At 43.6% G+C, this 26,239-nt stretch overlaps 1 protein-coding gene across 1 annotated transcript in view; it reads left to right on the top strand.

Moving 5' to 3' along the window:
* Positions 1 to 15,830: 15,830 nt before the first annotated feature.
* Positions 15,831 to 26,239, top strand: part of PAQR8 (progestin and adipoQ receptor family member 8) — a 43,822-nt gene continuing 33,413 nt past the window's right edge. Inside the window, exon 1 of the mRNA XM_032409671.1 lies at positions 15,831 to 15,951. The gene's annotated coding sequence lies outside the window, so the exon portion shown is untranslated. The remainder of the gene's footprint in view (positions 15,952 to 26,239) is intronic.

The raw sequence follows: 26,239 nt of genomic DNA, 5'->3' as shown, positions 1-26,239 counted from the left end.
AGACGTTCTTGGGAAAGAGAGCTTACTGGCTTAAGTGGGAGGGGCCTGGTCAGGTAGGTAGTAGGGATGGCTACCCCATTGGTTAATTTCACTCTGCCCCAGTGATATCCAGGGCCCTGTGCATCATATACTCCTGTGAGCCCAGCGTATCAACTTGGGCAGCTGGCCAGAGACAAGGGGACTCACATGGTCACCAAACCCCAGACTGAGAGTCCACTACTCAGTGCCCATCTGTTGCCAGCGGTGGAGTCCCTAATATCTTGGTGGTGGTCAGCTGGACCCTAGACACTGGTGATGCATAGCTGCCTGTTGGCCAGGGAGCCAAGTACCAAGAGCAGAGAGGGGAAGTAGGGGCAGAGGAGGATACCCTGGCTTGGTTCCTCAACTTACCATGCTAGCCTGCTTAGACAGTGCCCCTGAGGCATACAAACACAAATTTAGTTTGAGGGCTGTAGTTTGCCAATGCTTGGCCAGAGTAAGGTAATTGCTAGTTATTGTTTGGGGGATTCAAAGATGTCAGGATTGACATCTTTGTGATTCTCTTTGCCTTTCCCTCATGGTCTTAAGATGACTGCTTCAGCTCCAGCCATGACATATACATTCAGTTCAGAAGGGAGGAAAATAAAAGGGACCATGCCTATCTCATTCACTAACAGAAGTTCTTCCAGAGCCAAGTCCAGCAGGTTTTGTTTAAGTTGCATAGGCCAGAACTAGGTCTATGATTTCATTCTCAGGCGGAGTCTCTCAAGTACTGGGTTTGAATGGTCCTCCCTAAGCAGATATGTGTCTCTTTACTAATGATTCCTGCCAGTTCCAGAGAAAACACCAAATGGTCCAGTTTGATTTACATAAGCATGCCTCTTGCCAAGGGCTTAGGAAACTCTGATCGGCCACCCTGGGTCCATTCTTGACTCACCGGCCAGGGGAAGGGGTGCAATGTGATTGTCAGCACTGCCATATGAGGGAGGGTGAGTTCCCAAAGGAAAAGATGCAGGCAGAAACAGATGCCACTACAGAAGAGAGTCATTACATTGCTGCTAAATTGAATTGAAGTATCATTATGAAGTAGTTATACTCAAGGTTTTTGTTTTGTTTTTTTTAAAGATTTTATTTATTTATTTGACAGAGAAAGACACGGCGAGAGAGGGAACACAAGCAGGGGGAGTGGGAGAGGGAGAAGCAGGCTTCCCGCGGAGCATGGAGCCCGATGCGGGACTGGATCCCAGGACTCCGGGATCATGACCTGAGCCGAAGGCAGACGCTTAAAGACTGAGCCACCCAGGTGCCCCTATACTCAAGGTTTTAATGGATTTGTAAATGCTGCTCTTCTGGCAATATACAAAACAATTGACAGTATTCGCCTTCAAGAAATTTACAGCCTGGGGTAGACATTGGTTATTTGGGTACATGTGATTCTTTTGGTAACCAATGAAAGAATATTTAACAAAAGAAATAGCATGGACAAAGCCATGAGATTCTGAATAACAGAGACTCAGAAGTAAGTCAGTGGTATACTTATGCATAAACAAACATAAATGGAGAAGACTTAAATGATGTATCTGCAGCTGTACTGAAAGTAGTGACCAAAGTGGGGTCAAAACACAGGATTGTTACCGTGGGAGCAGGGACTAAACCTCGTGAGTCCCTCCAGCTTGGTGTTTTATGGCCTAACATGAGAGGTACTCCGTCCCGGCAGACGTGCCGAGTGTCTACAGACTGTGGTCATGTTTCCCATGGGCGTGCTCAAAGCATCTGGCTAGCCGTGAGGGGTTTTGCTGTGCCGGGCAGAACCATTTCACAGCCAGTGATACAGGACATCCTTGACGGTGTGAGAGATTCCAGGTTTCCTCACTTTCCTTTGCCAAGTGTAGACTAGGACAGAGGATGCAGAACGTGGACGTGGCAATCCTAAGGAGAAGAGGGTGTGTTATGCTATGGTGGTGCCATCAGGTGGGGACGGTCAGAGAGCTTGGCAGTAGCAAAGCAAAGAGCAGAAAATCCTCTTAATGTGTGCGAGGCAGCTCAGTGCTGTCTTTATTTGGTAATTACTGAATTAAACCACCATACGGTGTGCCTCAATTCCTGCATGTCAGCCATAGCCAAGATCTTCCAGCAATTCAACAAGGATTGTTGATGGATTCAAAGTGGCCCACACCCCCTAAAATGCAGTTGTAGTCTCCTTATTAGTGATAGTTATCAGGGCAAGTAATACAAGCACTGATTAATTTCTTCTGCCATTCAATGATGCAAGCACCTTCCATATTTGCATGATTCCAGGGGTGTGAGGCAGAGAAGGAGAGGGAGTGTTGAAGGGGAAGACAACCAGAGTGAATACAAGGAGACCTACAGCCTCCAATCTCACATATCTGTGTGATGCCAGACAAGCTCTCTGGCTTTCTGGATCTGTTTTCTCATCTGTCAAATGATGGAGTGATTTCTAAAGTCTTTCCTAACTCCATTAAAAAAAAAAATATGTTAACGTTTACATTAAAAACATTCTCAATTGGGGCGCCTGGGTGGCTCGGTTAAGCGCCTCACTCTTGATATCGGCTCAGGTTATGATCTCAGGGTCATGGGATCAAGCCCTACAAGGGCTCTGCCCTCAGTGGGCAATCTCCTTGAGGATTCTCTCTGTCCCCTTTCCCCCCGCCACCTCTTGCATGTGGGCATGTGCTCTCTCTCATTCTCTCTAAAATAAATAAATCTTTTTTAAAAATAAAAAAATAAAATAAAACCATTCTCAATTAGAACTCTTTTGGTTATCAATAACAGAAACTCACCAGAGCCAGTAAAGCTAAAAAGAGATATTTGTTGGAAACTCTAGTGTGCAAGGAATGGCACATTAGTGTCTTTCCTTTGACTCAAACAAAACCTGATTCTGATCCTTCATCCCATTGTGACCGCAGGAACATGCAGGATAGGGTGTGTGAGAGTGCAGGGATGAGGATTTGAGGAGCAAGATGATACACAAAATATTTAATAAATACCCACTACAGCCACAACCACAAAGATGCATACCAGCCGAACATGAGCCTGGGTGGATGGGGTTGGGAGCTGGTGAAATGGGGGAGCGAGGGGAAAAGAATATTAGACAAAAGTAGCTCTTCTCTTTTCCAGCTCTTTTCCTCTAAAACAAGAATATTGGTACCTTAATAAATTAACTCAACACATAAAGATACATAAGCTTTTAACAGAATTCAAGGGTAGAGAAAGAGACAGCCTACAGGGATGAATTAGAATCAAGGGTTTGGATGACATTAAGACTCTAGATCCATCTCTTGCAGGCTCCTCTCTGTAGGAAGGACTCCCTCACTGTTTTCTTTCTCTCATTTGCTCCAACTGGCTTTGTCTAGTTTTCCAGTTTGCATGTTGCCAATATCTCCTGAATTTACTTTTTTATTGTTCAAAACATCACATAGATTAAGGATGAACCAAACCCAAATTTTTCATGAAGGGGGACTAATTGGCAAAGCTTGGGTCAAGTGCCTTTTCCTGGGCCACGTAGCTGTGACCAGCATGGCATAGGCATATTGGAAACAAACAAACAAACAAACAACCTTGCTGTATACTATTGTGGCTACAATGTAAATGGTAGCACAGGAGTGGTATTGAAAATATTTAATAGTTGCTATGGGATGAGCGTCAACCACTGAGAATGAACACCAGCCATGAAGAACCAGTACAGCTGGATAAGGGCATTCTAGCTGGCTATCAGCCTGGGATAGGGACAGAAGAGGACCAGTTTATAGAAAATGGGAAATAATCATGAACTAGACAATTATCCAAGAGCGGTCTATCACAGAGTCGAAGAAAAAATAGTCAAATCCATTTTAAAAATGAATAGTGTCCCTGGAAACTCTTTCGCAATTAGAGAGATAATTTAAGTGCCGTTTTGGTTTCTATTTGATTGTAGGAATAATTCCATAGGATGCTGTGTTAAGTGTTGCAAACAATAGAAGAAAAATATAGCACAGGACACTCCCTACCATCAGCCCCCAGGAGCTTTCACTCTGATTTGAGAAGGAAGACAGGGGAAATGTACAGAAGCAGGCATTTAATTGCATAGTGCCCAGTGTGTGCCCTGGGAGTCAGAAAAAGAAGACATCCTTGTGGGCTAGAGAAGTCAGGGACGCCTTCAGGGAGTAGCTGAGGATGCTTTTTATGGCTCCTTTCAGCAAATTCTATAGATTAATGAAGGGACCCAGCATCTTGACTTTGAGGGATGTACTCAAAAGGTCCAAGAGAGCCTTATAAATCAAAGATGAGAGTGCAAGAAACTTTGCTAAAGATTAAACACCAGCCTTCTGAGTGAAGTGCTGATATGCTACAACATAGAGGAATCTTGAAAACATTATGCTCACTGAAAGAAGCCAGACATGAAAGCCACATATTAGATGACTCCATTTACAGAAAATATCCAGAATAAGCAAATCCATGGAAGCAGAAAGATAATTTGTGGTTGCCAGAGGCTGGAGGGGACAGGGAATGGGGAGTGACGGCTAATGAGTATGGGTTTCTTCTGAGAATGATGAAAATGTTGTGGAATTAGATAGTGGTGATGGTTGTACGACATTGTGAATACACTAAAAGCCACTTAACTGCACACTTTAAAATGGTGAACTGTATGGTATGTGAATGATATCTTTTTACATTTAAGATTTTATTTATAAAAAAAGGGATGCCTGTGTGGCTCAGTCAGTTAAGCATCTGCCTTAGGCTCAGGTCATGATCCCAGGTCCTGGGATTGAGTCTCGCGTCAGGCTCCTTGCTCAGTGGGGAGCCTACTCCTCCGTCTGCCTCCTGACCCCCCTGATTGTTCTTTCTCTCCCTCTCTCTGTGACAAATAAATAAATAAAATATTTTGTTAAAAAAGTGATTTTATTTATTTATTTATGTATTTATGTATTTATTTATTTTAGAGAGAGAGAGAGAGAGCACGAGTGGGAGGAGGGGCAGAAGAGAATCTCTAGCAGACTCCTCACTGAGCACGGAGCCGGAAGCAGGGCTTGATCTCACAGCCCTGAGATCATGACCTGAGCCGAAACCGAGATTTGGACACTTAACTGACTGAGCCACCCAGGTGCCCTGTGAATTATATCTTAATAAAAATGCAAACAATAGGAAAAACAAAAAACCACCAGCCTTCTGGTTAGAAATAACTTCTTTGTTCTTAGCCCTCTTTGCTTCCCTCTTTATATTTGTCCTCCTTATACCTATGCTGTGAATGTCTATGTGTTCACTGACAACTACCTAATTTATAATGCCAGACTAGAACCCTCCCCTGGGCTCCCACTGTAGGTGAACATCTTCCCCGAAGATCCCACAGGCATCTCAAACCCAACATAAGGAAAATAAAATTGCAGTTTTGGACCTGGCCCTCCTTTTCCTCCTGTACTTCCTCCCTTAGATGATAGCTCCCCGACCACCCAGTCATTTAAGCCATTCATGTGTGGGTCATTCTTTATGTCATTCATTCATTTGTTTATCCTTTCAGTTAATGTTTTTTAAAGCCCTGCTATGTATCAGGCAGGTGCTATGTGCTGGGAACAAGATGTACATGGTTTAGCCTCTGCAGAGGACTCTGGGAAGACTATTTAATCAAGAATTCCAACACAGTGAGGTGAGAGCTATGACCTGGGAAACACAGGGATGTACATCTGTATGCAAGCACACAGCTACGGGGATCCAACCTCCTACCTCCGATTAGCCACCAACTGCTTTTGATTTTACCTTTTAAATACTTCTTAAACCTCGTGTTTGCTCTTCATTCACAATATACCTTTGCCTTCTTTCAAGCCCTCAACAGCTCATGCCGACATGACTGCAACTGCTTCCTAACCAGTCTCCTTGTCCCAGTTTCTCAGGCCTCCAGCCTCGCTAGTCTCAATTCCTTCCCCCGTTGCCTCCAAAAAGATCTTTCAAAAACAAAAATATCTCGCGTAATTTCCTTGTTTATAATTGTTCATTTCCTGTAGTGACCCAACATACCTGGGGGGTGTGCCATGCTCCCATCAGACCAGGAGCCCACGACAGCAGAGATTGATGACATGAAGGGGGTTTGCCCTCCCCCCACCAATCCCCAACTCTGGCAGAGAATCGTTGTGTAGTTCAAGTTCCTTCCTGGGACATGCGTAGTCCTTTATTATGTGACCCCCGCTTCCTTCTCCAATCTCTCCTTGCCATGGCTCCTCTCATGTGGTAGGATGGATTTTCTTTCTCCAACTTTCCCATCCCCATGGTCTACATATCACCAAGCTGAGACTGCTCCCCAAGGCAGAGAAGTTGAAAGGCTTAATATAACAATTCATAAATGCTTTGCTAGCAGATGGATAAATGAGGCCATATGAAAGGTCTGAAGATCTTTCAAGTATTTGACCCTAAGGCCAGCTCATGGGCTCTATCCCCCACCCACTTGATTTGAAGCCCTGACCCAGTCCAGCAGCAGAGGTGGATGGAGTGACTGACAGCCTCCCCAAGACTGATCACAAGAGGTGGGATGCTGGGCAGAGCAGGGAGTGGAGGGAATGAAACAGCTTAAAAGTACCAAAGAAAAAAGGCAGAAGAAAGAAGACAGAGAGAGAGCTCAAAGGGGAGAGATGACTCTCCTGTCCTGGCTTACTCAGGGTACATATCACATGGCCACTGCGAATGTTGATACTCAGTCTTGGTGCTAGTTAGAGGAACCTGTGGGGTAAAAGGAGCTGCTCCTGAGTATCTCTTCCCCTCAGGTTTTTATATGAGTTGGAACATGCCACTTGAACCCAAAGTAAAGGACTGCTTTTACTTTCTTTAATATTGCACGTGTGTGATTAAGTCTCTTCCTTCCTTATTGAGGGCTGTAAGCAGCAGTTGCATCCATATGTGCCCTACACACTAGCCGTTATCATTCCCTGCTGGTGTGGTACTGTTGTGTGCTTCTCAGCTTCTGTACCTGCTCTTCCCTCAGGCCAGAACGCTTCTGTCTTCTCCTGTCTGCTCATTAGTCCTCATCCTTCATGACTTACCTTAAGCTTTTCCTGACCCTCCCAACTCGATAGCCAGGTGACTAAGGAGCTAGGTGAGGTTCCTTCCCTGTTTTTCCACACAGGGAAAAACATCCAGTATCCGTCTCTTACAGCCCTTGCCAGAGCGTATCATAATTATTTGTATAAATGTCTTCTCCACTAGATGGGAGAATGGGGATTGCAAGTGTATCTCTTTATCCTTAGGTCTTAGCAGAGTGCTCTTAGCACCTAGCTGGTCTTCAATAAATATTTTCTGAATAGATGAAAGAATTAATAACAGACTACTGCATATTGAATAATAGGCACATGTCCCTTTGCCTCCAGACTAAATCTTATTTAGTGTCCTCACAGCATCCAAGTAAGCTATCTCCCTCCTGACCTAAATGATTTGCTGAACCCCTTGTCAAAAATGTAGAGAGATCAGGGCTAATTGGATTTGTCCAAAGAGGAAGAGAAGAAGAGAGAGAGAGACTTAAAGGAGTCAGGCCTCATCTTGTTGCAAAGTTTACTGGACTCAATCTCAGTAAAACTGGATCAGCCAGCACAGTTCTCTTGCAGCCCTGATTTAATAGAGGGGACAAGAGATGTCAAATGCACCATTAAAGAGAAGTACAGCAGGAGGGAAATTGTTTAGATCCAAAGGAGCTGGCCGAAGGAGCCAGTCATGCCCATTAGTGGCTGTTAAGAGAAGGGGCACATTGCCTATTGCACTCAGTGTCCCCTCCAAGAACCTCGGATTCTTGGAATCTAAGCATGCTGATTTTGACCTTCCTGCCACCCGCTTCCCCAGTACCACTGATGGTGGAGTGACTCTGACACCGTTTATGGTTGCCTGGAGCTAGTTACCTCCTCTAACATCTATTTTAAAAAGAGAATAAAGGTACTTGTTTGTTGTTGTTATGAGCTCCAGAAGCACCGACACATCACAATTGCTATAATTAACTTCATTATATTTTTATTATATAGTAATCTACAAGTAATTATCATCCATTAGAATTATACTGAGGTGCAGAACAATGAACAACAGCCGTTTGTTTATGTATTTATTTTATTAAGGATTTTTTGAAAAATGTTACAAATTATTAAAAAAAATTAAGTTCTTCTGAAATATCACCTTCTAGAAATAACCATTATGAGTGTACAACTTTCTTTTTCTTTCTTTCTTTCTTTTTTTTTTTTCTTGTGGTGCATAGATGTCTCTCTCTCTCTTTTTCTTTTTTTTCAGATTTTAGTTTTAAGTAATCTCTACACCCAATGAGGGGTCAAACTCACAACCCTGAGATCCACCAACTGAGCCAGCCAGGTGCCCCCCCTATGTCTTTTTTTAAAAATTGGATCACACTGCATAACCTGCTGTTTTACTAAACCACAGAACTACAGACTGCAGGTTTCTCTATGCCACATGGTCTGCACTATTTTTGAAGACTGTACAGTATCCCATCTCATGCATGGACCCTAGTTAATTCGGTCAGGACTCAGTCATCATATTTTACCCCAAAGACTATTTGCCCTGTGAGCTTCCTGTTGAAACTCCCTGTGGGCATCGACAGGATTCTAAGATTCTGGTCAAAATACCCAGGCTGTTAGGTAATTCTTGGAGGCCCTCAGGAACATCTGGGGAGAAAGACCCAATAAAATTGGATCTCTATGCATAGAGTGGTTTCCAGGTTCCTCCCTGGGTGTCTTCAGGGCTGGAGAATCATGGTCTAGTGGGAAGAGTAACCAGAGAAATTTAATTTAATTGAGAGGGAGAATAAAGGAGGGGGAGAATTTTACTTTAGTTTTTTTTTTTTAAGATTTTTATTTTTAAGTAATCTCTATGCCCAACGTGGGGCTCGAACTTATAACCCCAAGATCAAGAGTCACGTGCTCTACTGACTGAGCCAGCCAGGCACCCCAAGAATTTTACTTTAGTTTGAACTCTTCAGGATGCCCCCTCCATAGGCTGAATTCCTGCAACTCAGTTTAATTCAGTTCAATTCAGTTTGACTTAAAAAAAATGGAGTGGTCTATTTCTGTAGCATGTCCCGCTGGGGACCCAGAATTACCCTTGCTCATTCTTTTTTCTTCTCTCTCCCCCTCTCCCAAATGGGAAAACATGCTTCTCCTCAGTTGCTTTTCCTTGTCCTCATTGTTTCCACCCCGGGGGCATAGTCTTTTCTAGTCCATTTCTAGATCATTCTGCCATCCTCTAAGGGATCTGGAGTAGATGATCATGGACTCCTGGGCTCACTGGATTCCAAATATGCAGAGCATTCACATTATTTGTTCACTTAATCGGTAATATTTTTTCCAGCACATACTATGTGCTAGGTCATATGGGTGTGGCAATGAATGGCATGTACACAAACCTTGCTACCTAGAAGCTTACAGTCGAGTAGAGCATATGGAATTACAAAATGATGTCATGGTGTAAGAGAGGTCAGCTCAAGATGCTTTATCTCATTAGACCAAAGGTCACTTTTGACCAAACTTACAACTTTAAACTTGGCTCAACATTCAGGTCACTGGGCTCATTCAGAGAGGTATATAAATGAACTAGAGAAGACTCCAATTTATCCACTCCACTCCTGAGGTCTGGGCTAGGGTAGCCCTAGACCTCCCCTCTTCTCCCTCATACTCCTCCTTGGCTATAGCTCTAAATCTCCAGATGGCTACATGGACGGGCCAGTTCTGGCTCCCTACCTTACCACTATGCAGTAAAAACAGACTCGGTGAACGTGAGCTGGCTTAAAAACTGGTCAATTGTTGCATTGATTTTTTTTTTCTTTTTAAAATCATTAAAACCCTGAAACCAAGCCAGAATCAAGCATGAATAATGCAGTTGTTAGTCATGTTGTCCAAGATTGCCATTTTCATCTTTCCACGCTCTTTAAAAGAACTGAGAGCCAAGATAAGTCTCGGCTGAGAAAGGTCCCTCCTAAATTTCCCTTTAGAACACAGTCCAGATTGAATTGGAGTTGGGCAGATTAAAAAATGTTTACTTCCCCAAATTTTTTACCTCAGTCTTGGAAGTTCAATTCCTCTGATTTTCCCCAGGATCAGGGATTGCCCATCCTCCTCCCTCCCCCAGGATATAATGACTAAGAATCAGGAGCAAAGTGAAGGGAAGAAACTTAATTGTTAGGACCTTTCAAGAGGAGGACAACCCCATTATTTACTCTGAGCCTTTTCATTCTTCTAAAGAATAAGTAAAGGCCTCATATTTTAATAGCCACACTTCTATTTGCCATTCAATTATTATGACCCAATTTAAACTGTATCTTCTAAACTTAAGTCTTGTTTAGAACAAATGTTAAAATTAACACTTATATACATCAAATGTCATTGGAATGTAGGAATTTATATTATTTTATTGATTATATAAAGGGCAACTCGTTGCTCATTTTATCACTCATCCTTATAGTTTCCCATCTGAAGCTCTTGGACCAAGCATGAGTTGCAAAAGAGTGGGAGGTCAAGTGCAAGACCACACAACCTCACACATGCCCGGGAGCAATTTCTGTATTTTGTCTCGCTTGTCTACATGTGTTAATTGGTTTGCTTCCTGAATTGTTAGTTAATTGTTATCATTAAGAAATAAAATGGGGAAAAAAAGGAATAAACCACTCAAGATGAAATCAAATTAATGAACCCCTACCATTCCAATATTAAATAAGATAATGGAGATACACAATACAAGAAAACCATTATTCTTATTTTTATTTTTAGTTTATTCAACCACAACTCATTAGAATCCTGTGTGTGAAATTAGTATCATGGTTGTTTCCCCACTTGGCCAGCTGACAGTTTAGAAAATAGAAAAGCTGAGTGTGGGGGCGCCTGGGTGGCTCAGTCGGTTAAGCGTCCAACTCTTGATCTCAGCTCAGGTCTTGATCTCAGAGTCGTGAGTTCAAGCCCTGTGTTGGGCTCCATGCTGGGTGTGGTGCCTACTTAAGAAAGAAAGAAAGAGGGAAAGAGAGAAAGAGAAGGGGGGTGGGGGGAGGAAGGAAGAGAGAGAGAAAGAGCTAAGTGTGTATGTCTGATGATGGAATGTTAAGGAATGGATAGATTTGACTTCAGGGTTAAAAATACATATATTCAAGTTTCTCCAAATTACTCTGATGCAGTCAACTGGAATAAGTATATCTTCTCTTCAAGTAGAAAGTATTAGAACAAGGATCCTACAAGCAACCATTTACATGAAGCCATTGCTTTTTGACCCACATTTATCAAGCCCTCATTATGTGATAAGCACAATGCTAAGTGCTCAATATGTTATTTCATTTAATCCTATCAATAAATACGTGAAGCGGGTATAATTATTATTTCCATTTTACAGATATGGCGCCTGAAGTATAGTACCAAAGGCTCTAAGTGACGGTAATAGGGCTCAGACTCAAGATGGCCTGACTTTCAAGCCCAAACTTTTTTTTATTAAAGTATAATTGATGTATAACACTATATTACTTACAGGTGTCAACATAATGATTTGATATTTGTGTAGATTGCAAAATTATCACCACAATAAGTCTAGTTTCCTCTGTCACCATATAGAGTTACATAATATGCAATACAATATTATTGACTATAGTCACCATGCTGTAAATTACATCCCCATGACTTATTTATTTTATGATTGGAAAATTGCACCCCTTGACTCCCTTCTCCCATTTTACCTACTTCCAAACCCCTCTCCCCTTTGGCAAACTGTTCTCTGCACCTATGAGTTTCTGCTTGTTTTTGTTTGTTCATTTGTTTTGTTTTCTAGATTCCACATATATGTGAAATCATACACTATTGGTCTTTCTCTGCCATCCATGTTGTCACAAATGGCAAGATTTCATTCTTTTTTATGGCTGAGTAGTATTCCATTGTGTGCGTGTGCATGTGTGTGTGTGTGTGTATGTGTGTGTGTATCTCACATCTTCTTTATACAATCATCCACTGATGGACACTTTGGTTGTTTCTGTATCTTGGCTATTGTGAATAATGCTGCAATGAACGTAGAAGTGCATATGTCTTTCCTAATTAGTATTTTCATTTTCTTTGGAGAAATACCCAGAAGTGGAATTGCTAGACCATAGGATAATTATGTTTTTCGTTTTCTGAGGAACCTCCATACTGTTTTCCATATTGGCTGCACCAATTTGCATTCCCACTAACAGCGCATGAGCGTTCCCTTTTCTCTACATCCTTGCCAATACTTCTTACTTCTTGTCTTTTTGATAATAGCCATTCTGACAGGTGTGACATGGTATCTCATTGTGAATTGAATTTGCATTTCCCCGATGATTAGTGAATCTTTTCATGTGCCTGTTGGCCATGTACATGTCTTCTTTGGAAAAATGCCTATTCAGATCTTCTCATTTTAAATCCCATTTTTAAATTGGATTATCTGGGGTTTGGATATTGTTGTTGTTGTTACTGAGTTGTATGAGTTTTCTATGTAGTTTGGATATTAACCCTTTATTGGATATATCATTTGCAAATATCTTCTCCCATTCAGTAGGCTGCTCTTTTATTTTGTTGATGGTTTCCTTTGCTTTGCAGAAGCTTTTTAGTTTGATGTAGTCCCATTGGTTTATTTTTGCTTTTGTTGCCATTGCCTTTGAAGTCAGATCCAAAAAACATGGCCAAGTGCCATGTTAGGGAGCTTACTACCTATGTTTTCTTTTAGTACTTTTATGGTTTCTGGTCTTATTCAAGTTTTAATCCATTTTGAGTTAATTTTTGTGTATGGTATAAGTTAGTGGTGCAAAGTGCTTCTCCTTTTCTCTACCAAGATAGTGAAAAAACTCACAGCCCTCAGTTTGTCCATGAGACGTAAAAAGAAAACAAAAATAACTAGTGTTTTTAAATAACGCTGTTCCTTGTATGAGTTTTCAGGAGTAGGTCTTTTAGGATAGACCAGTATAAACCAGTATAGATGTTCCAGCAGATGATTTAACTATAGCACACTTCAATTTCTCCATGTCACTGTAAAGCTAACAGTTCCTATCTCCTTCCTGCTTCACATAAAATATATGAAGTTTAAGGATACAATGTCATCGCATGCACTTTGAGCTTCTTGGAAAACAATGCTATGTAAACACACTGTGAAAGCAATAGAAAAACAGTGTCAGTGTGGTATGTATACAACATAAAATGGACCAAATTGTTTTGTTAGAGTTTGGGACAAAAATAGCTCCTTAATCTTGCATATCTATTTTTTAATTACGCCGTATATGGGTTGTGTCTGTGGCTCTCAAGGGCAATCTGAACGGGGAATGGGTCTGATAGAATGTTGATTGGGTTAGCAGTTTAGCATTCTCTTTTTTGAGGAAATTCTTTAATATCCCAGATCTTGCCTGTTTCCAGCTTTTGGAAAAAACACAAGTCAAAATGTTGTTGCCAGATGAAAGTGTTACATGGAGGGAGGTTGGCCGTGAATTTCTATATAATAAAGGCCACACTTACTATCCTTTATGAAAGATCCAGGAGGCTTTTACTAATTCAAAAATAGTAAGGTCACTTTAGGACTCTTTTTTCCAGAATTACCAAAATGTCACTTGTACTGCCCAAACTGAAGTGGGCCATCACCTCCAAGTAAAAAATGGAAGAAGCTAGTGTGAGATCCAAGTAGTTTTAAAAGGCATGAAGGATGTGAATGTACTTAGCACTACTGAACTGTACATTTAAAAAATGGTTAAGGTGGCAAATTTTATATTATGTTTACTACAATTAAAAGTTTTTTCAGAAGGTTCAGATGGTAACATTTATGTTATGAGTATTTTACCACACTTAAAAGAAAAAAAGGCAAGATGAATGAGAAACCACCTCTCTTATCTCGTGGGTCTGGACGGCACCACTTGTAAACAGAACTCTCTGCCCCCAGATGAAAATGCCTGACGCCCATTACACTTCAGTCTGCACTTTCATGCCTGCCCCCTAGATAGAGGTTCATAGGAAAGGAACATTTACCATTTTCTTTTCTTTTCTTTTTTCTTTTTTAAGAGTTTATTTATTTATTTGCCAGAGAGGAGAGAGAGTACAAGCAGGGGGAGTGGGAGAGGGAAAAGCAGACTCCCTGCTGAGCAGGGAGCCCGACTCCGTGCTCTGTCCCGATCCCAGGACCCTGAGATGGTGGCCTGAGCCAAAGGCAGACGCTTAACTGACTGAGCCACCCAGGTGTCCCCATTTACCATTTTCTTACTGTGACACTGAGAAAGCCTTAAAGGACTTGTTGGTCTTCTTTTAAGACAAGAGAACCCTTCTCCACGCTCCAGGTGGAGGGACTCTCAGGGGAGAAGAAAAGCTGCAAACATCATCAACATGCATTTCACAAGGGTCCTCAGCTCTCACTGACAGCCTGCTTCAGTTGGACTGAGCCCATGGTTGGGCCTTCATATTTGCTGACCTGTAATTTTGTTTCTAGAGTGGCAGAGAGAGGAAAAAAAGGGACTTTTTATCCCCTGTCAGTCAGCTCTGCTGTACATTTATGATCTCTGGCCGAAAAATAAATGCCTGTTAATATTGAGGGCTTAGGTTTTTGTGACTATGGGAGAATTCCCTGACATCTTTGGGGTGAAGCAGAGACAGAGAGGGCAAATCTGCCAAAGGCCTACTGGGACATTTCCACTAGTATCTATGTGTGCTGGGCCCGTGATTCTGTGGGAAGACCAGTGGCCCTGAAGACCAGGCCCTTTATTCTTTCCTAATCCTGACTCAGCTTGAAACCTGGCCCTTGAACTGCTGCATCTAAAAGTCTTTATTTATGAAGTTCAAATAACCCCTGTTGGAAAACCTACTATCTTTGCTTCATGCTGTTTTGCTGAAGATAAAGACAATAATGGATTTTAAAATGTTTTGAAAAGTGAAAAGAGTGCAAATGTGAGGTGTTGTTAAACATGTTGCAGGAGCAGGGGTGGTCTAATGGCAAAGTGCCAGGTTTCAACAATCCAGAGCTAGGCCTGAGTGTCTCAGAAAAGTAATGACATGAATCAAATATTCTTCCTCCAGGAGCATTGGTTCAGGCCATCTTTTCAGGATCTGATCGGTTTTTCTTCTTTTTCCAGATAATGGAGACTGCTTTTTAATAGCAAAGCCAATTTGATTTGTTAATTGATGTTCCTACATCTTAAGTGTATTTTTGACCTGGTGAAATACAGACATTGCGGGCGAGGAGAGCAAGTCTGGGACCAGATGTGGAATCTCCTCTCCTGCCCTGTCCCCCTGTAAGTGCGGATCATTGATATTGGGGACTGGCTAGGGAGCTGTGGATTGAGGATATAGGGGAAGAGACGTCGGTTCCTTGCATGTCAGTGTAAGAGGTGTGTTTGTGTGGTGCATAAGTCACAGGAGAGTACTTCACGGGTGTATCTCAGGGGTGTGGAAATGTGTGTCTGCAAGGGCCCTCCTTGGTGTGTTATAATAGGATCTCGCAGGCAGAATGACCCTGAATGTGCAGAGGCGGGGGGGGGGGGGGGGGGGGGGAGAGGCCAGAATATGAATCGGTCTTGAGATCCAAGATGAAGTTTGTTGTTGTTGCCGTTTCTCTCCTCCAAAAACACCTCCAAAAAAAACCAAAAAGCAAAAAACCCTCGGAAACGGCCCCCTGGAGTGGGTTCTTCGAACCGACAGGACAGTAATTAACGTGTCACTCTCTCAAGCCCTCGGGCCTCCCCAGCTGAAAGGGGGCTGTGTGGGTCTGACCCCGGGTGGAAGGTAGAGGTGTCAGTCAACTTCCTCGGTGAGGCGGCACCCGGGCCGCGGTGGGCGCCCGGGTCTGCGCATCCCGCCTCCGGCCGGGAAGGGGCGGAGCCGGGCGGTGCCCGCCCCCCGGCGGTCCCCTCCCCCGGGCCGCTCCCCTGTGCTGCGCCCGCCGCAGTCACAGCAGCCTGCGGGAAGCGGGTAGCCGGTAACCCGAGCCGGAGTGCGGGCCGGGCTGGGCTGGGCTCGCTCGCGGGCTCAGCCGCCGCCCCTGCCGGTGAGTCGGGGGCTCCGAGCCGGGCGGGCAGGCGCGGGGGGCGGGGGTCAGGACCTCGCCGTTGGGGAGCCCTCGGGCTCGAGCACGGGGTTGGTGGGGAGGAATGTCAGCACAGCGAGGTTGGAGAGCCCCAGACCTCGAGCCCCGAGGGGTGTCCAGAATCGCGACGTTGAGGAACCCGAGCCCGGGGACCGGGGGTCAGTGCGCCGGTGCTGGGGAGTCTCAGAGCCCGAGCCCAGAGAGTGAGGCGGCAGGTCAGGATCCAGACGTTGGGGACTCCCGGAGCCCGAGCCTGGAGGACTGAGGGGTCAGGACCGCGACGTTGGAGAGCTTCGCTGCCGGAACGAGGGTGTCCTGTTGGCATTCTTGGGGCGCCCTCCGCAGGGCGGAGGGGAACTGAAGACCCGAGGGGAGTGCGGAGGAGAGGAAGCCCGAGGCGGGCGGGGCGGGAGGGGAGCCCCGGAAAGGGGCGGGGGGTGGCAAGGCTTGTGGCTTCTTGGGGGAAGGAGGGAGGGGACATGTCCTAGAGGGGGCGCAGGAAGCGGAGTTGTGCGGGAAGCGGGTGATACGTTGTGGAGCATAGGGGGTCGGAGGGATGGAACGCCGCGGCGGAGGATCCCGGGTGGCTGGGGGCGGGGGTGAGGGGGCAGGGACTCGCGGAACGTCTCGGCCTAGGGGACATACCCTCTCGGTGGAATGGGGCCATAGAAACCTCGAGAGGGCATTCACTCCGGAGAGCACGACGAGGCCACCACAGACGGGGGGCGGGAGGGACTAGGGAGGGGCGCAGCTCGCTAACTGGCGCGGGGACCTGAAGGCAGCGGGGGCACCGCAGCTTCCAGTGCATCTGTGGGCCCTGGAGCACAGACCGACCAGGGCAGATCCGCGGGCTCGGATGGGGTCTGTGCTGCATCTCCTATTTCTAAGCTGGGTTAGAAGTGATTTTGCCTAGGGACCCATTGAGAACAGTCTGGGCTTAAAGAGTAGTTAAGGAGTGAGATTTCCAATGTGCAGAGAAACTCTACCTGTGTGTGTGCGTTAGGCACAATTCATCATAAAGGTGTGTTTAATTCTTAGATCCACTTGTGTTATTTGCTCCCCACTCTCCTATACTCTGTGAGAAGCTGTTTCTGAGTGAAAACTGGAGGAAAATCAGCAAGGGGGTGGGGCGTGCAGGCACGCGCACACACGGACACCACCGCCCACAAATGCACTGCATTCCACAGCCGAGTAAACACGAGAAATACTGTACAGTTTTGGATTGTTTGTGTTGGTATGGACTTCCTTTACTGAAGTTAACAGGAAGTTACCTGCATGGAAGGTGGACGGCCTTTGACTACCCTCTTAAGATATTCACAGCCGGTACCCACCCCTGTGCTGCTACACCCTTGACCAGGTCACTGGCAGGACACTAGGCTGCTTAGTGCCTCAGTGAATGGGTAGCCAAATGTGTGCCAAAGGTGAACAAATGACCAGTACATTTTCTGTTTGTTTTTTTTTTCCCTGTTGTTAATTTTGAGTATCCAGCTCCCTTCAATTAGTTAAGTAATACTGACATTGTGTATTAACTTATCCATATGGTTGATTTTGTATGGTAATTAGTTTAATTATTTCATCTAACAGTTAATTCAGGACTACCCAGGGCCCCAGGAATCCTACTGAGTGGATTTCTCCCAGGGAAGTTTCCTGGGCTTTGAGAGGCAGGGGGAGAGAGATGATCCTCACTCCTTTCCTTCTCTGCTGTAGATATAGGTCCATATTGTGACACACACTGAGATTTAAGCTTCCTGGGAGGACCAAGGACTATTCTGGCAACTAGTTTATGTTGGGCCTCTTTTTTTTCTTCATGAAAAGGAAAGCTCTTCAATAATTATGCAAGTTAACGGAAAGATGATTTACTCATTTTGCAACTATCATTTCAGGACATGCTTTTTTTTCATTAAGGGGGTGGTCAGAACCTTGCACCAAAATCTGCATTATCATTATTGCACAGCATATTTATTTACTTGGACATAGCTAGCTGATTCTTTCAATTCTTTATCCAAATATTAAAATAAATATGCCTGTATTTATACATTCAAATGAGTATTTCTCTCTTTCGGGAGACTCATCTTGGTAAGCTGTGGACTGATTCTACTGATGCTGTCATTGCTGAGCATAATTTTGGAGCTCCTGCCTTGGAGTTACCTTCAGAGTTTGTAACACATTTACTGAATTGCCTCCATGATGGCAAACCTTCCTCAGTTGGGAAAGAGCCAAATACCAAGTGGGATCAACTCTGGTTTCTGAGGTGAGGAATTGAGGTTGTAATAGGAAGTATGCCTGTTAAAGTAATGAAAGTCCTCTTGAAGGACTGGCAGTTTTATTTTTTTTATTTTATTTTTTTAAAGATTTTATTTATTGGGGCGCCTGGGTGGCTCAGTCGTCAAGCGGCTGCCTTCGGCTCAGGTCGTGATCCCAGGGTCCTGGGATCGAGCCCCGCATCGGGCTCCCTGCTCCATGGGAAGCCTGCTTCTCCCTCTCCCACTCCCCCTGCTTGTGTTCCCTCTCTCGTGTCTCTCTCTGTCAGATAAATAAATAAAATCTTTAAAAAAAAAAAGATTTTATTTATTTATCTGACAGAGAGAGACAGTAAGAATAGGAACACAAGCAGGGGGAGAGGGAGAGGGAGAAGCAGGCTCCCCGCTGAGCAGGGACCCTGGGATCACGACGCGAGCTGAAGGCAGACGCCCAACGACTGAGCCACCTAGGCGCCCCAGGACTGGCAGTTTTAAAAGGGGCATCCAGTACAGGTATGCAAATGTGTTTCGGATTGGAAAGTAATTGCTTTGAAGCAACCTTTATTTGGATGTATATGCTCTCATGTGCATGTAAAAGAATTGGTCCCATCACCTATTGTTATACCTTATGGCCTATTGGGCTGGAGAAAATAAGCCTTTCTTTTCTCTTTCAAGGTACTCTTTACCAGGCAGATTCCATCACTGTGCATTTTTACAGAAGACAAAACAAACAAACAAAAAGACTTGTTTTCTCACCAAACAAAGGTACCCAGAAATGCCTGGTACTTGAGTTTTTATGTGAAAGGATCCATATAGAAGTAAGGGAAGAGAGTGAGTTCTGCAAATGTGTTTCAGTTTTGGGACTCCGTGGCACAGAGTGTGAAAAATTAACATATCCTTTTTCCATTTTTTCCCTGAATTACCAATTTTTTTTTAAGGTTATATAACATGAAGCTTCATACACCCAGGGCTTGAATGTTGATCTGTGATCTTGCGCAAGTGATTTCATCTCTTTCAGACTCAGTTTTCTTACCTTAAAATGTAGATGCTAATGAGTGTGCACTCCACGAGGCTGTGATGAGATTTCTGCACGTAAAACACTGAATCCAGTGCCTGACACATAAGTGCTCAAGAGAGTCTCGCTATTTTTGTTATTAATACTGTTTATTGATAGTTTTATATTAAAATTCCTTTGACACCATGTATAAATTTACCATTTCCAAGATAATGATATTCCCTCTGCTGGGCTTTGCAAATGAATATGTGAATGGGAACATTTTGTTTTTACTCTCCTAGCTTCTCAGGAATTTTTAAAGTGACCTTAAAAAACAACCATTGCTAGCTGCTTTATTTTTGAATTCAGATTTTTTTTAAACGAACATTCTTATTTTTATTGTATATTAGGTATAACACTTCGATGAAAATCCGAAGCTCCTCCTATAATTCTTTTCCTTAATCGGTCGAATACTATTCTAATGCAATAGCTACCATTCTCGGGGCGCCTGGGTGGCTCAGTCGTTAAGCGTCTGCCTTCTGCTCAGGTCATGATCCCAGGGTCCTGGGATCGAGCCCGCATCGGGCTCCCTGCTCCGCGGGAAGCCTGCTTCTCCCTCTCCCACTCCCCCTGCTTGTGTTCCCTCTCTTGCTGTGTCTCTCTCTGTCAAATAAATAAATAAAATCTTAAAAAAAAAAATAGCTACCGTTCTCTTGGCATGTATTGAAAGGGATGATTCTGGTGCACATTTGTTTTAGTTAAACTAAAATTTTGATCTGCTTTGTTAAATGACAGGGAAGAATAACTTGGCACTAAGCTCTTGGCTCTTTCATAAATATTGACATTAATTTTTTTCTGATTCTATGATTTTTGTTGTAATATAAATTAGGGAGATGTAGAAATGTGGGAAAAGAATTTTATCTTAGTTTTAATCAATCAAATAGCTAGAGGTTGCTGTGAAATAGATGTTTTGTGAAATCTTCGACATTTAGTGAGAGTTCTCTGTTTTAGGCAGGTGTGTGCAGGAGACAGAGGTAGAAACAGACTTGTCCTCCAAGAGTTCACATAAGGTGCTCCCTTAGGACCATGCAGTGCAAAAGTTTTTTCTCCTAATGGCTTATGGCACTAAGAATTCATGTGGATTTCACTACATGTTCTTTTCCCTCAATTTCTTGGAGAAGGCTAAATATACGGATCTCTTAATAGTGTTCATATTTTTGAGGTGTATTAACTCTTGGAATTAGATCCTGCTGTGCAGTCATATGCCATGAAAGGAGATAATGACTATAAAAGTACTTAGTGAATTGTAAATGATATGTAACTGTAGCATAAGGTGGTATTATTGTTGTACAATACTTTCCTAGAGTCTTCTGATTATCACGTCCGTAGTAGTGTTTCGTTCCAGCTCTGTCTCTCTTCTGAAGAACTGTTTATGTACTTACAAAGTACCAGGAAACAAGACAGCATAGTGGTGGTTTAGACTAGAGTAGTGACCCCTCCCCTCCTCCCCATATCTGATAATGTCTGGAGACATTTTTTATTATCACAGCTGGAGAGGAGAGGGATGTTAAGGCATGTAGTAAGTAGAGGCCAGAGATGCTCCTAAGCATAATGTAATGCAAAGGACAGCCCCCAAAACAAAGAATGACCAACTGAAATGTCAGTAGTGCTAAGACACTCTGGACTGGAGCATGGGATCTGGAGTGGGCATCAACCTGCATTAGCATGCTAGCATGTCCCTGGGTAAGTTCCTTAAACCTGAGATTTTGTATAACTCCTGTCTGAAGAGATATTGTAGAATTAAATGAGATAATGAATATAAAGTGCTTCGTGCACAGAAGGTGCCCAGTAAATGGCAACTCTTAGTCTCTTAGTATTATGTCTGGTTAGTAAATCCAGGGACTAGGCTTCAAACAGACAGCTTTGGTTATTTAATTCACTGTATACAGAACCAATCCAGGGCGCCTGGGTGGCTCAGTTGGTTAAGCGACTGCCTTCGGCTCAGGTCATGATCCTGGAGTCCCGGGATCGAGTCCCGCATCGGGCTCCCTGCTCGGCAGGGAGTCTGCTTCTCCCTCTGACCCTCCTCCCTCTCATGCTCTTTGTCTCTCATTCTCTCTCTCTCAAATAAATAAATAAAATCTTTAAAAAAAAAAAAAAAAAAAAGAACCAATCCAGGCTTCCTGATCCCATCTGTGTGTCTGATAGTAGGGCAGAGACACCTCTGCCCCCGTGGTTCCTTCTGCATTCTGGCCCAGGTTCTGCCCTGGTTCTGCTAGGCAACCAAGTATAGGCTAAAGATGACTCCAGCCAGGTGAACAGGACAGTCAATCCCCCACATTTCTCTTGTGTGGAGCAACGGTGAGCTGGGGGTGGAGCTTTCTGTTTCATCTGGGCAAAACTGGGAAGGAGATAGCCAGGCTGGGAAAACCCCCTCCAACTGAGCTAATCTCCAGAATCTACTGAGACCCTTGTCTGTGCCAGGGTCAGAGCTTTCTCTGCTATGTTAGCAGGCTATGAGCAAAGTCTGGCAGTTTCCCTTTTTTTTTCCTTAGCCCTTCCTACTCAAGCAACAAGTTCTTTAGGGGTCCCTTTACTTTTTAAAGAATCATCCAGATCCACTCCGGTTTTTGCTCTGCATGGGGTTATCAGCCATCTGTGCGGAGATAGGAGACCTCCCATAAAGGCCAGGCTCTGCTTTGATCTTGCCTTTCTGTATTTACCTCGTGCACCCTGGAGCCACGGAGTGAGTAATGCACTCACTCACTGTCAGCAGCAGAGCTTCGGCCCTGTGGGGGTGGGGCAGCCCTTCTGGGTGCAGAGAGTATTTAGCCGACCAGGATGTAAATAAATAACACAATGGTTTTTTTAGCTGTGAGCTAGAAACCATTAGTTGTATTGTACAATAAAATCAACCGGGGCTCTCTTAAGAATGCACCTCAGCCCCACCATAAACCATTGATTCAGAATTTCAATAGGTAGGGCGTGGGCATCAGATTTTTAAAATTATTCTGATGCCTAGTGAGAGTTGGAAGTTAGGACCAAGCCTTGTGCAATTACTGACCTGCATTGAAAGAAAGAAAGAAGGGAGGAAGGGAGGAAGGGAGGAAGGAAAGGAAAGATTCTAATTAAAAATAACAAACATAAGAATTATTTTGTTAAGGGGCACCTAGGTGGCTCAGTCGGTTAAGCGTCTGCCTTCAGCTCAGGTCATGATCTCAGGGTCCCGGGATCGAGCCCTGCATTGGGCTCCCTGCTCAACGGCGAGCCTGCTTCTCCCTCTCCCTCTGCCTGCCGCTCCCCTTGCTTGTGCTCTCTCTGTCAAATAAATAAATAAAATCTTTAAAAAAAAAAAAAAGAATTATTTTGTTAAGCTTTTGCTTTAGTGATGAATGTGTGCCTGTTTGCAATGTAAAATACGTTTCTTTTAATGGGTTACAATCAAAAAGTTTGAAAACATTGTTTTAGAGCCTTAGAGGTATTGACAAATTCACCTCTTCCAGTATTCCTGTGTGAGCATCTGCTGGACAGATTTCAAAGTGCTTTTATTTTCCTTGTCAAATACAACTTTTGCAACCATCCTATGGAGGCCTAGAGAACAGATATCATCATATTTTGTTTTGTTTTGTTTTTTACAGATGAAGGGAACTTGGGGTTGATGAGGGTAAGGCATTTGTCAAAGTCACAATGAGAAAATGTCAAAAACAGGGACTCAAACTTCCAGGGCTTCTGATTACTGCTACATGGCTCCGTCTACCACATCTTTCTGCTTCTTCTGATTAGCAGACCCTAAGAGAAAGAATTACAACTAGAGCATGTGTCTGGCTTCAGCATTGTAAAAATAATAACCGTTGACCGAGCACTTGCTAGCGTCAGGAAGTATGTTTGTGTTACTTAATTCTCAGAACAATCCTATGAGATAGGTACTATTATTAGCCCCATTGCACAGATGAGGAAACAGGTTGTGACTTGCCCAAGGAGCAGAGCTGGGCCCTGACAGCAAGCCCACATTCTTTATGAGTGCTCTTTATTGCCCCAGTACTAGTTTGTTGCCATTTCTCTTCTTGATTCCTGCCTCCAGGGAGAGTTTAAATAACAGGGAAATGGCCCTATGTCTTAATCTGCTTAGGTTGCCATAACAAAATACCATAGGCTAGGTGGCTTAAACAACAGAAGTTTATTTTTCACATTTCTGGAAACTAGGAAGTCCAAGATCAAGGTGCCAGCAGATTCAGTTCCTGGTGAAGGCCTTCTTCCTGGTTTACAGATGGCTGCCTTCTTGTTGTGTCCTCCCATGGTTGGGGGGAAGGGCAAGAGAGCAAGAGCTCTTTTCCTCTATGTATAAGGACACTAATCTCATCATGGAGACCCAGTCCATGACCTCCTCTAAACCAAATTACTTCCCAAAGGCCCCACATTCAAATATCAGTCATCACACAAGAGGTTAGGGCTTCAACATAAGAATTTAGGGGGGAACACAAACACTCCGTCTAGTACTTGAAGCTTCCACTCAGCTTTCCTTGTGTATGTGGCTAGAAGCCCACACCCCACAGTGATAAAGTGAGGAAAGCCCTCTCAGCTGCCTAATCTACTTTATGCATCCTTGTTCAGGCTGTTTATGATGCTCAGTGCCATGAATTGCTGAAATTCATGATGGGGCTTTGGTAGTCCTGGCAGAGAAGGAACCTGAACACTAACCCTGTGGAGTGAGATCTTGATGGACTTCTCAGTGGTGTAGAAACCAAAAGATACCTTGTTCATGCATGCACCCATTCATTCATTATTCATTCATGAAATATAATGGAGGATACAGTTTGCAGGTAAGTTTTAGAGATGATGCTTCCCTTTAAAGATTGGGGGGAGGGAGTGTTAATCATGGCTTTCTAATACCTGTACACAGGGCTAAAATGACCAAACCAAAGCAAAGTTCAGGCCAAGTGCAAATAGGAGGGGGCTGGTTGGTTACCTACTGACAAGTTTTGAGTAGAAGATTAGACTTCACGTTATCCCACATGACGTTCAGAAACCACACTTCCGCAGAAGTGGGGAGCTACTGCTCTCTGTTTTAAATCAACTGGGTTGGATGATCAGGTTGAGTTAAGCCTGGGGCTTGAGGTGCCTGGGTGGCGCAGTCGGTTAAGCGTCTGCCTTTGGCTCGAGTCCAGGGATCGAGCCCCCGCATCGGGCTCCCTGTTCGGTGGGGAGTCTGCTTCTCCCTCTCGCTCTACTCCTCCCCTGCTCGTGCTCTCTCTCTCGTGCTCAGTCTCTCAAATAAATAAATAAAATGTTAAAAAAAAAAAAAAAAAAGCCTAGGGCTTAAGGAAGACTTCTCTTGTCTGCACATCTGGGAAGGTATAAGCTTCCAAGCCATCTAGATAGTCAATAAACTGTTAGTATTTTTTATGTGAAGAGGATTCAGTACTTGATCAGAATAATATTTGTTGAATGAGTGAATTAATAATAATTATGATGAATGTTAATATATAATAGAAGCAATTGGAGACTTCAAAATTTTTAATACACCTAGAGAAGTACCAAGGCTAGCTCTCCCGCCTTGGGAGAGTTGGAGAGTTCAGCCCCCAGGCTGAGCTGACATCTGACTTTAGCCAATTCCCAGTCCTAGGATTTGAAGATCAAAGCAAAGGTTACTGATTTGAAGAGTTTTTGTTGGTCTTGAGATGTAGCTAGTATTAAGGGCAGTGACATTTATCTTTCTAGGGTGATGTAGTCCAAGATTAAGAAAAGCGAAGAAGAAAACATGTTTCTATTCTCAAGGAATAAAGAATTTGTTGCTTTTCATCAGTAGCTTGAAACTGCATTTGTCTTATCCTTGACACCTGCTCTTTGGAGTCTAAGAGAATACCCAAAAGGTTAAAGATAAGTCTATAGGTGGGAAACTGGAGGAGGGCTACACCTACCCCAACCAATTGAAGATGGAATTAAAACACACATACTTTGCTGAATATGGCTTCTAGATCATATTTTGTGAGGTATAAAACTTTTGTTGGTGAAAACTACCTTCTCGTTTCTCTTTTAGACTCTGCAGAGGATTGGTAAAGAATAAAAAAATGGACGAAAAGGGAAGATGATGTAAAATCAATGTTGAAGTGTAATGGCTCTTGAATTAGAAAATTTATATTCTCCATGGTATATTTAAGTCTGTCCAAAGAATTCATTTCAAGAGTTCCATCTTAGCTTTTTTATTCCCGCACTTAAGCAAAATAAAGGCACTGATGCTATTCTCTTGAGCTGCCAGGAACCCTGAGCACTTCAGAATGTGGAGTTAGTTTCCTGCATATGCTGATGCTGAGCTTGGAATGGGCTGCAGTACTAGAACATCACCCAGCCAGGTTCAGGTAAAGCTGCAGGAATGTCACTGAAACTGGGCAGCATTCAGGTAGAAACTGACTCCTCAGATCTCAGCTTGGTGAAGGGTTCAGGTTCATTCATGAGGTGCTGTAGGTATTTCTTAGGTTTTGTGGCCTTTTTTTTTCTTCTTGAAAACATTCTGAATGATGACTTGTTTATGGCTTACATATCTGGACCGTAATGTCACCTCCTGAGTTGCTGCTGTCAGGGTCCTTAACAATTTTTTGTCTCATCTGAGATGGTCATATTTTAGATCTTTGCAGCTGGAGAGTCATTCTAATAGAGAGTACTTGGAAGGATGAGGGAGAAAAAGGAAACAGACATTCTTGGGGGAGTAAATGGCATCTTGCCAGAGCAGCAGAGGTGAGATTCGAATGGGAAATCTGTCTTGCCAGTTCACGTGTGGGGATTTTTTTGACCACGCAGTAAGTGCCTAACACTGTGCTAGTTACTTTGAGGGATTCAAGAGAAACATAAAGCATGATTTTGTGCTTAAGGAGCCTATAATACATTTGGAGCATCAAATTTTTCTCATATGAAAAAGACAGAAAACTTTAAACTGCTTATAGTTACATGCAGGGCTGTAAAGCACTGGTGGGGGGGTGGTGTTCCCCTCAGTTTAGCAAAGGGCAGAGTCACTGTGAGC

The sequence above is a fragment of the Phoca vitulina genome, unplaced genomic scaffold (genome assembly GCF_004348235.1).
Source record: "Phoca vitulina isolate PV1807 unplaced genomic scaffold, GSC_HSeal_1.0 scaffold11, whole genome shotgun sequence".
NCBI lineage: Eukaryota > Metazoa > Chordata > Mammalia > Carnivora > Phocidae > Phoca > Phoca vitulina.
The sequence above is the reverse complement of the archived record's forward strand: the minus strand, read 5'-3'. Positions and strand labels throughout refer to the sequence as shown.